This window comes from Macrobrachium nipponense, chromosome 2 (assembly GCF_015104395.2).
Source record: "Macrobrachium nipponense isolate FS-2020 chromosome 2, ASM1510439v2, whole genome shotgun sequence".
NCBI lineage: Eukaryota > Metazoa > Arthropoda > Malacostraca > Decapoda > Palaemonidae > Macrobrachium > Macrobrachium nipponense.
The window spans coordinates 100,536,843-100,551,331 of NC_087201.1; positions in this window are offsets into that span (position 1 = coordinate 100,536,843).

Consider the following 14,489-nt stretch of genomic DNA (forward strand, 5'->3'; position numbering starts at 1 on the left):
AAACACAGTGTGCTACAAGTCTACCAGATGACCCCAGAGTACTACAATGAAAGATCCAGAAGACTAAGAAAAGATGAGAAGGGAACATTCTTAGATTATGCATACAAAGTGAGAAGGTGTTTCAAACGTTGGTTAGAAGCTGCTAAAGTTAAAGCTTTTGATGAGTTAGAAGAACTGCTTGTTCTTGAACAGTATCTTAAGGGAATTCCTGAACATATAAGAGCCTACTTGAGTGAGAGAGAGGTGGAGAAACTTGACAAAGCTGCTACACTGAGTGAAGATTACAATATAATTAGTAGCAAACGTAATTACAATGTCAAGTACCAGAGTCAACAACGCCCAAGATTTAAGTCTTATCCAAATAACAGGAACAAATTTAATGGGAAACCTACAAGTGATACGACCAAGAGTACACAAGGTAATACAACTCAGCAAGCTAATGTGAAATCCTCATCTAATTTTTCAAGACAATTACAGAAACCTAATGTTGTCTGTTTCAAGTGTGGTAGAGTAGGACACTTCAGTCAAGAGTGTTACTGGAATCAACAGCAGTCAAAGCCAGTTGGTCAAGTTGTGAAAGGTGACTAGGTGAAACAAACTATGAAGAGCAGTGTGGGAAAGAATCAGACTCCAGAGAAGAATGAGACTAAACAAGCTGAATGTTTAGCAACCAATGGAAATGTAACCTCAAGCAGTGAGTGGCTTAGCAGTGTGGAGGCTTTTAAGCCATATATCTATGAGGGTATGATGTCAACTCAAGAAGGAAGTGTGCAGGTACCAGTCAAGATATTACGTGATACAGGGAGTAACCATAGTGTGGTAGTATGTGGTTCTCACCCTCAGTTGGAGAGGAGTCTCACAGGAGATTCAGTTATTTTGAAGGGTATAGGAGGAGAGGAAGTAACTCCTATATGCCGCTTACACCTAACATGTGAATTGGTGACAGGGAATGTTGATTTTGCTGTAAAGGACTCACTGGCTGTGGAAGGTGTACATGTTCTATTGGGGAATGAAGTTGGAGGTGTGCCATTTATTTCTTGTCCTGTAGTGACAGACAAACCATTGAGGATTAGTCCTACAGTAGAGTTGGAGAAGAATAACCCCACCTGCTTCCTAGTTGTGTAACTACCATAAGTATGAAGAGAACTACGACTGTAAGTGAAGAAACTGAGGATTTACACACCCAAGAAGGATCAAGTGAAGGATTGTTGTGCTTAGAAGATCTGTTCCAGGGAAATGATGTTTCCCATAGTGCTAGCCAAGAAGAGATTTCCCATGAAGAAGAAGACGACGACGACGAAGAAGAACCTGATGTTTCTGAAGAGACTCCGAGTAGTCAAAATGTTCCTGAAGACAGTATTGAAACTACAGTAGCTGAATTGGCAGATATTGAGAATTCAACCCTTGAAGTTGGTCAAGTGACAAGAGAGAAGCTAATGGACTTGCAGAAGAAGGATGCATCGTTAACTGATTTGTTCTTCAGAGTTGTTGATCGAGAAGAAATGCAACAAACTCCTACCTGTTATAACCTGAAGGAAGATTTGCTGCTGAGGAAGTATAGACCTACAGATATACCTGAAAATGCTGTATGGGGCGAATATCATCAAATTTTGATTCCATATTCATTGAGGAAGCAAGTGGTATCAGTAGCTCATGAGTCTGGACATATGGGAGTCAGGAAGACTGTGGAGGTCATGAAATATTTTTTCTGGCCTGGAGTTCACAAAGATGTTAGCAGGTTTTGTCGTGAGTGTCATACCTGCCAGCTGGAAAACCGAATGAAACCATCAAGAAAGCCCCCCTACAACCTATAGAAGTTAGAGGAGAACCCTTTAGCAAAGTGATTATAGATATGGTTGAACCGCTGCCGAAGACAAAGAAAGGAAGTGAGTATTTGTTAACATTAATGTGTCCTGTGACAAGATATCACAAGGCAATCCCTGTTAGAAACATATCTGCCAAGATAGTTGCTGAAAAACTTGTGGAGTTTTTCTCAAAGTTTGATATACCAGAAATAGTTCAAAGTGACAGAGGAACAAACTTCACTTCAAAGCTATTCCAGGATGTGATGAATTTGTTAGGAGTGAAACAACAGTTATCCACTGCCTATCATCCAGAGACTCAAGTTAGAAAGGTTCCACCAGACATTGAAAAGTATGCTGACAAAGTATTGTTCTGAGTCAGGAAGAGTATGGGATGTTGGTTTACCATTAATGTTGTTTGAAGTTAGGAGTGCTTTATCAAGAAAGTATGGAATGTTCACCTAATGAAATGAGTTTTGGAAGAGAAGTGAGAGGACCATTGAAGATTCTTGCGGAAAACCGGGAAGAAAACCAAGAGGAAAGTCAAGGTCAATATGTAAAGAACTTAAGGAAAAGGTTGAAAGAGATTAGAAAATTCTCTTTAGAAAACTTGAAAGTGAGTCAAGAGAAAATGAAAAGGAGATATGATGCAAAGATTAAGCTAAGAAGTTTTAGTGTTGGTCAACAAGTGTTAGTGTTCTTACCTGTCAAGAGGTTTCCCCTCACTAATAAATTTCAAGGTCCTTACAAGATAATTCAGAAATTAAGTGATAGAACTTATGTGATTGAAACACCAGAAAGAAGAAGACGACAAAGGAAGATACATGTGAACCTCTTGAAACCTTATTTCTCAGAAACTAAAACTGAAACTGTGTCAATAACACAAACAACTTTATCTACAGAAGACGATGATGGCTATGAATTGGGAGCTGAAAGCAAGATGAATAATTCTTCAATTTTGGAAAATTTGGAGAAGTTGAAACATCTGAGTGTTGAACAAGGTGGAGACTTAAGTGAAGTGATTAGAAGTTTCCCAGAAATTTTTACAGATGTGCCTAGTGTACTGATCTGACCAAGCATGAGATCAAGACTCAAGAAGATGGAAAACCTTTCAAGCAAAGAGCCTATCACTTATCACCTTATCATCAAGATGTTTTGGAGAAGGACGTTGAGCATTTGCTGCAATATGGATTAGCAGAACCCAGTTCAAGTCACTTCAGTTCTTCATGTGTGTTAGTGAAGAAACCTGATGGTTCATTAAGGATATGTACTGATTATAGGAAACTGAATTCCATCAGTGTGGCTGACAATTATCCTTTGCCTCTTATAGATAGGTTACTTTATAATATTGGGCAAGCCAAGTTTGTTTCCAAGATAGACTTGTTGAAAAGATATTATCAAATTCCCTTACATGAGAATGCGAAGTTGCCGTCAGCTTTTATTACTCCATTTGGACTGTATCAGTATACTGTTCTGCTGTTTGGTCTGATGAATGCACCTGCAACATTCCAACGAGTGATGGATCAACTGCTAGGATCGACAGAAGGAGTAGGTATATACCTGGATGACATAGTGATTTACTCTACAACATGGGAAGAACATCTGAAGATTCTGAGGAAAGTTTTCAAGAAACTACAAGAAGCAGGACTAACAGTCAACCTAGAGAAGAGTGAGTTTGGAAAGGCGACTGTGCAGTATCTTGGGTTTGAAGTTGGGAAAGGCCTTCTTGCTCCAGTAAATGTTAATGTAGAAGGTATCCATAAGGCTACCCCACCTACTACCACGAAACAGCTGCAGAGATTTTTAGGCATGGCTGGATTCTATCGTTGTTTCTGCCCAAATTTCTCAGCCGTAGTAGCTCCGTTGACAAACTTAACTAGTCCCAATGCTAAGTTTATTTGGACTCCAGAGTGTCAAGAATCCTTTGAGAAGGTAAAAGCCATTTTAACTTCAAGACCAGTACTTCAAGCTCCAGACTTCGACAAGAAATTTGCGATACAAGTTGATGCGTCGGACTGTGGCATTGGAGCTGTTCTACTTCAAGATGATGAAAATAATATCTACCATCCTGTGTGCTTCATATCTTCTAAACTGAAAAAACATCAGAAAGTATATTCGGCAAATGAGAAGGAAACTTTAGCCTTAATCACGGCATTGAAAAAGTTTGAAGTGTATGTGAACAGACCTAGGAATGAAGAAATTTTAGTGTTGTCTGATCACAATCCACTATCATTTATCCAGAGAATGAAAAATCATAATCCAAGACTGACCAGGCGGTCTTTGTGCCTGCAACAGTATAACTTAAGAGTGCAGCACATTAGTGGCAAAAACAATGTAGTTGCTGATTATTTATCTCGTTGCGAATCATTAGATTCAACACCGTGATAAACAATCCTCTGGGGGGAGGTATATTATATGTTGCTACTTTCAAAATGCATATATCCCCTCTCTGACTGAATAAAATATGTATAGATTTTGGCAACATTTTTTCAGATTCCTAGATAGCTTAGAGATAGGATGTTTAAAATGTGTGTTCAGATTTTGCATAACATATTGTAAAAGAATATGTAACATAGTATGAAAAGAGAGAGAGATTATCTTTGTCTGTTTGAAGCTAAAATTGTTTTTCAAAACCTATCAACACGTTTGATTAGAGACATCGAGGTCTCCATTGTGTTTTGGGAATTCTGTCATCACGTCTGATAGGGACTTTTGCTCGAGTCTGTTTTGATCGGGTACGTGTCTTTGTTGAACTGGTGCATACATGAATGCATACTTGTTTTGTACACGTATGTCTTTGCCGAATGCCACATGCAGATTTCACAGTTTTTTCTGTAAAGTTAAGTCATTTTTCGAAGCTTCTAGAAAGAATTATTGCCCAAAATGTTGTGTGTCATCTCCACTGTCCAACTTTCGTAAGGAAGAGTTTTTCGTTGCATCTTAGAGCCACGTCGCGTTCAGACATATCTCTCTCTCTCTCTCCAACGCATGGCACTTTTGATTTTAAAGTAACGTATCAATTTCATACTTACTGAATGGTCACTCATAACTTGTAGATTTCAGATTTTATATTTCTTAGAGTTTATTTAGTATTACTTAATGTTTTTGTGGAATCTGAGCAAACATTGTGTGTAACAGCGCCTGTTTTTGTGAGTGTGAAACTAGCTGCAGCAAAGAAAGAAAATTGGTATACCAAGAAGGTAAAGTGTGTTGTTTTGGTATTTTCCACATTTTTCTGTTTTCATTTACATTCTCAATTTAATTAACTTAGTTATTTTCATTAATTAATCGATGCCCATTTAATTGAATTTAACACTTGTGAATTAATTTGCATTTACACTTAGAATTCTTTTCAAGTTTTATTGTTGTTTAGCACTTGTGAATTAATTACCAAATTTCAATTATTGCCTAACACTTTTGAATTTTGATTGAATTAATTTTCTTGAATGTTGTGATAAATTAATTTTGATTTAATTTTACTTAATTTAATTCAAGAATTAATTAAAATTTACTTTGTTTTCAAGTAACAGTAGTTTTTCCTGATATTGTGAATTTCACTTATAATTTTGAGTTTAATATTAAATTTTTGTATTTAAAATTTTTATAAGTATTTCATTTCTCACCAGTATACATGCATGTAATTATGATTATATTGATGTTAGGTAGAAACATAGAGTGGTAATTGATCTGTTTTCCTTCTATTAACTTAGAACCAGGGAAGTACTTAAGACTTCTGAAATCAGGGAAATACTTAGACTTTTAAAGTTGTTGATGGAGTGATGCCCTTTGATTAATTTAATTACTTACAAGATTACCTCACACCTGTTTTGATGAACTTAGTCAGATTTTCTGCAATACTGGTAAGTTGTTAAGGGATCACTGTTGCCTTTAGAGTATTCAGTCGTTTAGTACCTGTGATGAGGGTTCAGGTGTCTGGCTGTTGTGAGGTAACAATTAATGAATGGTAAGTGTAGTAAGTGTAGTAACCAGATACTTGGCACTTTGTCACAATAAATTCAGGAGAGCCGAAGACACATGGATGTTTTAAAAGAAGATTTATTCATTAAGAAATGTTTAGCACATGACTATGTGCATCATCAGTCTGAAAAATGACAAAATAATAACATTAAAATTACTAAAAATACACAGGATTCTTAAAATGACAATTAAAAAACATTAAAAGTATAAAAAAAAGGAAAACAACTGCTGTTACACCAACCTTCAGGTACAACGGAAGATAGAATGACCAAAGAAAGAACACCAACCTCCAAAGACGACTATACCAGATATAGTTGAGCAGAAGTGCAGCCACTGTTTAATGATGGAACAAGTCTTTTTAATATATAATGACTCCAAGGTAGTCAGATAATCTGCCTTAGAATACCCCAATATGTTAAAGTGCTGCTTCTTGACCTCAATTTTACAATTGATAGCATAATTTTTTATATTTGAATGTTCTGGTCTGCTCAATCTTTGCCCTGTTTTAAAACTAAACCCTAAGTGACTGCAATAACGCATCTGCAACAACCTTTTCGTTGATCCAATATAATTACCAGGACATCCTGGCCATGTAAACTTATAGACCACATTGGATCATATGAAAGGCTGCAGACGGTCCTTGAAGCCAAACAGGGAGCCAATTTTACTGGGATTATTTGATATAAATTTTAAATTAGTGCACGGTATTTCATTTTCAATAATTTGCTTTAGTTTATGTGAAAATTTGGAGTTCAAAATATAAGGGATTGAGGGATACATAAGTTTTTTCAGAACATTAAAAACCGATGTGGCAGGATGAAAATAATTAGTTCAAAGTTTGTTGACGATTCTAAAAACTAGATCCTTGGGAAATGAATTTTGGTGAAAGAAAGTAGTTAAAAATTCAATCTCCTTATGAAATATGGCCCAACTGGACAAGTATCTAAGAGCCCTATACACTAAAGTATAGATGGTATTTAATTTAAAACTGGTTTGACAAGCACTGTAGAAATTATTTGCAAGACCTGAAAAAGTTTTCTCTCTGTAAACGGCAGTAGTAAAAACAAAATTAACTCTCGTGATTAAAACATCTAAAAACGGTAAACATTTATCTTTCTCCAATTCCTTAGTAAAATTAATGTTATGGTGTTGCTGATTAAGAAAATCTAAAAACCGATGGCCTGCCACTGATACTTAAAAAGAACAAAGGTATCATCTACATACCTTCTGTAAAACATTGGTTTAAAAGACGGCAGACAACAATCTAAGAAATTTTGTTCTAAAAAAACATAATAAATTTGCAAATAAAGGTCGAAATGGAGAACCCATAGCAACACCATCTACCTGAGAGTACAATTTTTGATTAAAAATAAACAGAATCTTGCACAGCAAGTTCTAGTTGTTGTTTAAAAAGAGACCTAGTAAAACCATGAAATGTAAAATTGCCATCTGGGAAAACCTTGTTTAAACAATCTACATTCTCGTTTAAGGGAACATTCGTAAATAAAGACAACATCAAAGCTTGACATATACAGGTCACCACCCTGACTAATAATTAGGTTTTGAAATTCATAACCATTCTTTAAAATAAAATGACTAGAAGTATACTTGTTAAGGAGAGAAACCAGATATTTCGAAATAGAAAAAGAAGGGCTATTATACGCTGCCATAATAGGTCTTATGGGAATTCCATCTTTATGAATTTTTGGTAGCCCATACAAAATGCTGAAGGAAGAACCGGTTACATACAACATTTGGTAGGTTTTATCATCAATATGTTGTCAGTTTTTAATTTCCTTACGAACCTGTTAATACGATCCTCTCGTTTATAAATGTCTAAAAAGTTAGGTTCACTGTGAGCTATAAACTTAGAAGTGTCCGACAGTAGGTCTTCAATCTTACTGATATAATCATTCTTATTCAATAATACACTCCTTTGCCCTTGTCTGGCTTGCAGATCACTAGGTCCTCACGTTTCCTAAGTGAAAGCAAAAGTTCCAAATCATCTTTCCTAAAAAACAGAGTCCACATAACCTTTAATGGTGCATAAGTCTTATGTATAAGAGCAGCCATTTTTTGTTGTAAATTACTTAAGTTTTTTTGCATACCCAAATTAACAAGTCTGTATAGGGCTCTTACATACTAGTTCAGTTGGGCCATATTTCATAAGGAGATTGAATTTTTAACTACGTACTTTCTTTCACCAAAATTCATTTCCCAAGGATCTAGCTTTTAGAATTGTCAACAAACTTTTAACTAATTATTTTCATCCTGCCACACTGGTTTTAAATATTCCGAAAAAACGTGTATGCTTCAATCCCTTATATTTTTAACTCAAAATTTTCACATAAACTGAAACAAATTATTGAAAACTGAAATACTGTGCATTAATTTAAAATTGATATCAAATAATCCCAGGAAAATTGGCTCCCTGTTTGGCTTCAATGACCGTCTGCAGCCTTTCATGAGATCCAATGTGGTCTATAAGTTTACATGCCCAGGATGACACGCCTCAGTGGCGTGGTTGGTATGGTGTTGGCATCCCACCTTGGTGGTCGCGAGTTCGATTCTCGGCTATTCCACTGAGGAGTGAGAGATGTGTATTTCTGGTGATAGAAGTTCACTCTCGACGTGGTCAGATGTCACGTAAAGCCATTGGTCCCAATGCTCAATAATCACTGGTTCTATGCAACATAAAAACACCACACAAACAAACAAACAAACATGCCCAGAATGTCCTAGTACTTATATTGGATCAACGAAAAGGTTGTTGCAGCTGCGTTATTGCAGTCACTTAGGGTTTAGTTTTAGAACGGGGCAAAGATTGAGCAGACCAGAACATTCAAACATAAAAAATCATGCTATCAATTGTAAAATTGAGGTCAAGAAGCAGCACTTTACCATATTGGGGTATTCTAAGGATGCAGATTATCTGACTACCTTGGAGTCATTATATATCAAAAGACTCGTTCCATCGTTGAATGGTGGTTGCTCTTCTGCTCAACTATATTTGGCATAGTAGTCTTTGGAGGTTGGCGTTCTTTCTTTGGTCATTCTATCTTCTTCTGTTTTGCTTGAAGGTTGGTGTAACAGCAGTTGTTTTTACTTTGCTTCTTTTTTTATTCTTTTAAAAAAACTCATTTTAAGAATCCTGTGTATTTTTAGTAGTTTTAATGTTATTATTTTGTCATTTTTCAGACTGATGATGCACATAGTCATGTGCAAAACATTTATTAATGAATAAATCTTCTTTTAAAACATCCAAGTGTCTTCGGCTTTCCTAATCCTAAACTGATGTTTGAGGATCATACTGTGGATAGTATATATATATAAATATATATATATATATATACTATATATATATATCTATATATATATATATATAGATACTATATATATATATATATATATTATATATATATAGTAATTATTAATATATCATATTATATATAATTTTGCTACCTGATCAACCCAAAGCTACTCGGGTAATCCCTGAATGACAACCAATAAACTCTCTTTCTCTCCCATTCCTGTTAAGATAGTTGGTTCAGTTATATTCCCCAGCATTTTCAACATTATACATTTCACCACTTCTCACACTCCATTCCTAGCAGACTGAACTTGAACTTAAAAGGCATCAGGAATGGCTCTATTCATCCCAGCAACATAAAAAAAACCATGGATTAGACACTACTTTGTTGGTTATTTTTACATGTCGCCACATCCGATCCACTTCCCACCCTCCCTTCCTATCAGGGCTGAACTTGGACTTAAAGGGCATCACGAATGTCACTATTTATTTCAGCAGTCTCAAAAACTATGGATTAGGCTCTAATATCTGTAATTTTCTGTAATTCTTATGCCACCCCCTTCTCAGCAACCTCTAAAACTATGGATTTGACACTAATATCTGTAGTTTTCAATAATTTTTACAATTCACACCCTTCCCACATGGCCGCCCCCTTTACCCAACCAATGATCAGATTTTAATTCTTTTTTCACCATGCCCTTTCCCAGTTTGATATTGACTTATGTAAAATTTAAAATCTCATCAAAATTGGTAAAAAATGTGGATTGTTATGGCATTCATACAAGCAAACAAACAACAAACAACCATTTTCTTGTTTATATATATATATAATAATAAGTAGATATATATATATAGATATATATATATATATCTATATATATATATATATATATATATATATAATGTACTGGACATCCCCCCCGTATTCGCGGACTCAGACATCTGCGAATTTCTCTCGGGAACGTTTCCCTGCATTATTCGTGGAAAATTCGCACATTCGCAGTATTTTTCTATGAGAAATATCCAAAAATTTCTGTTTTTTTTTTTATCAATTTCATCACAAAATGCACTTTTTGTGATAAAACTATTAAAAAAGCCAAGTATAAACATTTTTAGTGGGGTTTTCTTGAGTTTTAACTAACAAAATAGGCTGTTTTCAATGTTTTTATGGGGGTTCTAACTATTCGCGAGTTCTAACTATTCACGGTGTGTGTGTAGTACGCATCCCCTGCAAATACAGGGGGACCACTGTACCTGTAACATAGAGGGGGAATTTGCTATGATATGACTAATAATATAATATGATATGATATGTATGAGACATTGTTGTATGTCACGTGCTTTGACATTCCTCAGAAATTGGGAATCATCGTTTTTAGCTTCCCATGGAGACTGAGAACTTCTCAGCTTAGAAATGCTGATAGGTCTTGAGGTGGTGTGACATTAAGATCCTTACCTAAGCAGGTCAATGTTCGTTTGTCGTTATAGGGCGTGAGCAATGGGTGCGAATTCGTGCGTCCGTGTGAGCTATGTCCGTTCATAATAGCATGTAATTAGCCTGAACCATAGAGACCGTTACGGGGAGAGAAGGCAGATGCCGGGATGGCTCTGCCAACGTTTTTCTATTTAGTGAAGTGAAACTGGCTGAAAATCGGTAAGAATTACTGTGCTTTGGCCAAAGATGTGGCTTGACTATATTTTTGATGTTTTGTAAAGATGTTCTATTTCATTTAATCTTTTGACTTTGTATTTACAATTAATTGTGTATGCTTATAGCTTGTTCCTCCTGTTCTTTTAAACAGGTGGTTCTAGTGGAGGGAACAGGTGGTTCTGGTAGGGGGAACTATATTCTGGAGAAGAGTGGAATGGTGTTGACTAATTACTGTATAGACTGTTAATTACTGAGGGTTATCTGAGTTATTTGAACTTCGAGTTATCATTCCATTTAATAATCCTGTAAGAATCTGAGTTATTCAATTAATATTTTGCTTTTAAATAAATGTATATTTTTGTAAGTTCATGACTCCGATTTGATGACCTAATGAAATGAAGGGGAGTTTGACGAGAGTGTTGCCAAAACCTAGTGCCTGCCGCTATGGCTTTCATTACCAAAATGAATAACAGAGACGGGGGCTCCATTATTATTATATATATATATATATGTATAGACACAGTAAACCCCCAGTATTCGCATGGGATAAGTACCAGACACTCCCACAAATACTTCAAACCCCTCTAAAAAATGCTTAGAACTGCCTATTTTGATAGTTAAAACACAAAAAGCCCTCTAAAAATGCTTATACCCTAGTATTTGAATAGTTTTATCACAAAGAGTGCATTTAATCACAATAATATGAAAATACAGTTATTTGTATTTCTCAGTGAAAAATACTGCAAATAGGCAAATTTTTTGCAAATAATGGACATATACGGCTCATAGAAAAATCCACAAAAAGGCGAGTCTGCAAATCATGAGTCCACAAATAGCAGGGGTCGACTGTATATATGTGTGTTGAGGTTCAGAAGTTATGCAACATATATGCAAAAGAAAAAATTTGTAATACTATAGTATTTGTAAGGATTGGAATCAGACAAGGAGAAGGCTCTAACTAACTTTGAACAGAGACGGCTGTATATGAGGCAGCAGCGAGGAGAGAAAAGTAGTGTCGGTCATGTACGCACATGCAAAAAGGAACAGAGCCCGCTGCATTTGTATTTCTTCGCAACTGAAAATATACATACATCTTCGTGCAGAGAGTACATTATTACATGATTATATATATCAGCGGATAGCCCGTGAAATGCTCTACACTTTAGTTTTTGGGTATAAAAAGTATGTACGGAGGAAGGACGGACATTTAGCAAAATACATCCTTACAAATACTACCCCCCTCCAACACAATGATTAAATAATAATCGTTGGCTGATGGTCAGTGGAATCTTGCGGGGTGCTGGAAGAGTCCACGGGTTCGAGATTCCATCCGTCGGGGGACATCTTCCGGATCTTCGTCGTACGGTGAGTTAGGAAGCAGGATGCTGCCCCTGTTTGTGGGCCTGGGGGGTTTGGCTGCTTTCCTTGGGAGGCCCCGACGTCTGGGGGGCACTGTCAGATTCCAGCGAGGCTGTGTTCCGAGGTGGTGTCCTTCGAGGGCCTTCTGCGGGGTCATCTTCATCAGGAATGACAGCGGGCTTCAGTCTGTCAATCGAGACCCAGTCCTCGTGGCTGCCGATCGAGACGAGGAACGCCTTTTCTTGTTGGTGGATGACGCAGTGCGGGCTTTGGTAGGCCTCGTTAGGGTCGAGTGGGTGGCGTCGTTCCGTATGAAGACAAACTTGCATGAGTCAAGGGCCCTCGATCAGAACTGCTTCCTCCTGTTGGTGTAGGTCTCTCGGCAGGGAACGAATTTCTGGGCGGCTGCCCGGAGTCTTGCCAATGGGATGTTGGGGTCGTTGTCAGTGGGGAATAATTCACAATTCACCTGGCACTGTCAGGGTCTTGCCATAAATCTTCTCTGCTGGTGATGGGTTGCTGTTGGCTCTTGCGGCTGTGCCTTCGAGTTGGGGTCTGGCCTTGAGGGAGCAGTGGGTCCTTTCCACCATGCCGTTGGCTGCGGGGTTGTAGGCCGTGGTCGCATGGTGTTTGGTCCCCATCAGGTGTGCCAGGGAGGTCCAGAGTTCTGGAGTGAAGGAGGTTCACCGGTCTGTAGTGATGTCGTCTGGCACTCCGAAGCGGCTGATCCAGCTGAATAGGAGGGCTTCAGCGCAGGCGTCTGCAGTGGCTTCTGGCCACCTGGTGGACCGGTTGATCACCGTCAGGGGGTATCTGGCACTGTCGGATGGGGGAAGGGGCCCAACAACGTCGACATGGATATGCCCGAATCTCAGCCTAGGTTTAGGGAAGGTGCCTATTCCCAATTTGGTGTGCCTTCCTATCTTGCTGCTCGGGCACACAATGCAGTTCCTGGCCCACTCCAGGGAATCCCTCTTGATGCCGTGCCAAACGAACCTTTCTGTCATGAGTCTGGTTGTCTTGTGGGGGCAACGGGTGCGAGAGACCGTGGATCATGTTGAATACCTGCTTCCTCTGGTGTCAGGGGGTGTGGGTGGCCGGTGCTGGTGTTGCACGCAGAGGAAGGGCTGAAGGGAATGTCCTCCCATCAGAGTACGGTGATGGCAGTCCGGTAGCCTGGTACTTCGGGGTTGGAGGCTTGCTCACATGCTAGGTTCTTGTAGTCCACACCGAGGTGCAAGGAGTTTATCTCGGTCATTGAGAGGTTGTTGGCTACGGGGTTCCTTCCACCAGGGATGTACTCGATGGAGCACCCGAATTCGGAGACAGCTGCAATGTGACGTTGCTGTCTTGCGGACCAAGCGTCGCCCGCCTGGACAAAGGCGTGGACCTGCAGCTGGTGGTCCGCCCTTATGGTGAATGGGACGCCTTCGAGGATGTACTTGAAGTGGCGGCCCGCCTGGTAGACAGTGAGGAGCTGTAGCAGGTCTCGGTGGGTTTCAGTTTCCTGCTGAAGAAGGCTAGCAGCGTGGGGACCCCGTTGACCAGCTGTTCCAGGACGGCACCGCATGCGGTGTTGCTGGCATTAGTGGTTAGTGTCAGGGGCACGTCGGGGTCGTGTGAGCCAGGGTTGTGGCTCTGCTGAGGGATAACTTGGTGGGGTTGAGGTTAACTGTTGGGCCTCTCCCCACGTCAGCTTCTTTGGCTTGCCCTTCAGGACCTCAGTCAGAGGACACATGGTGCAGGCAATGTCAGGGATGAACCTTCTGTAGTAATTCACCATCCTGATGAACTCTTGGAGGGGCTTGACTGTTGTCAGCGTCAGGAACTTCTCCACTGCAGCCCCCTTCGATGCCATGGGACGTACTCCTGCTGGGGTGATCTTGTGGGCGAGGAAATCCACCTTCTCCGCGACGAAGGTGCACTTGTCGAAATGGACGACAAGCCCGTTCTCCTGTAGGCGCTTGAGGACGACACGGACATGGTTCAGGTGCTCCTCTGGCAATCTGGAAAATATGAGGATGTCATCCATATAGCAGATGCAGAAGGGTAGGTCACCGAGGATGCTGTCCATAAGGCGCTGAAAGGTGGCTCCAGTGTTCCACAGGCTGAAGGTGGAGAAGGCGAACACGAAGGACCCGAAGGGTGTGATGATCGCTGTCTTCGGGATGTCATCGGGATGGATGGGAACCTGAAAGCAGGACTTCAAAGAGGTTGATTTTAGAGATCTTTGCTCCGTGGAGAGGCCCAGTGAGGTCCTGCATGTTAGGCAGGGGGTAACTGTCTGGCTTGTTGATGAGGTTCAGGCAGCAGTAGTCGCCGCAGGGCCTCCACATACCACCTGGCTTATTCACCATGTGGAGGTGGGATGCCCACGGGCTCACAGCCT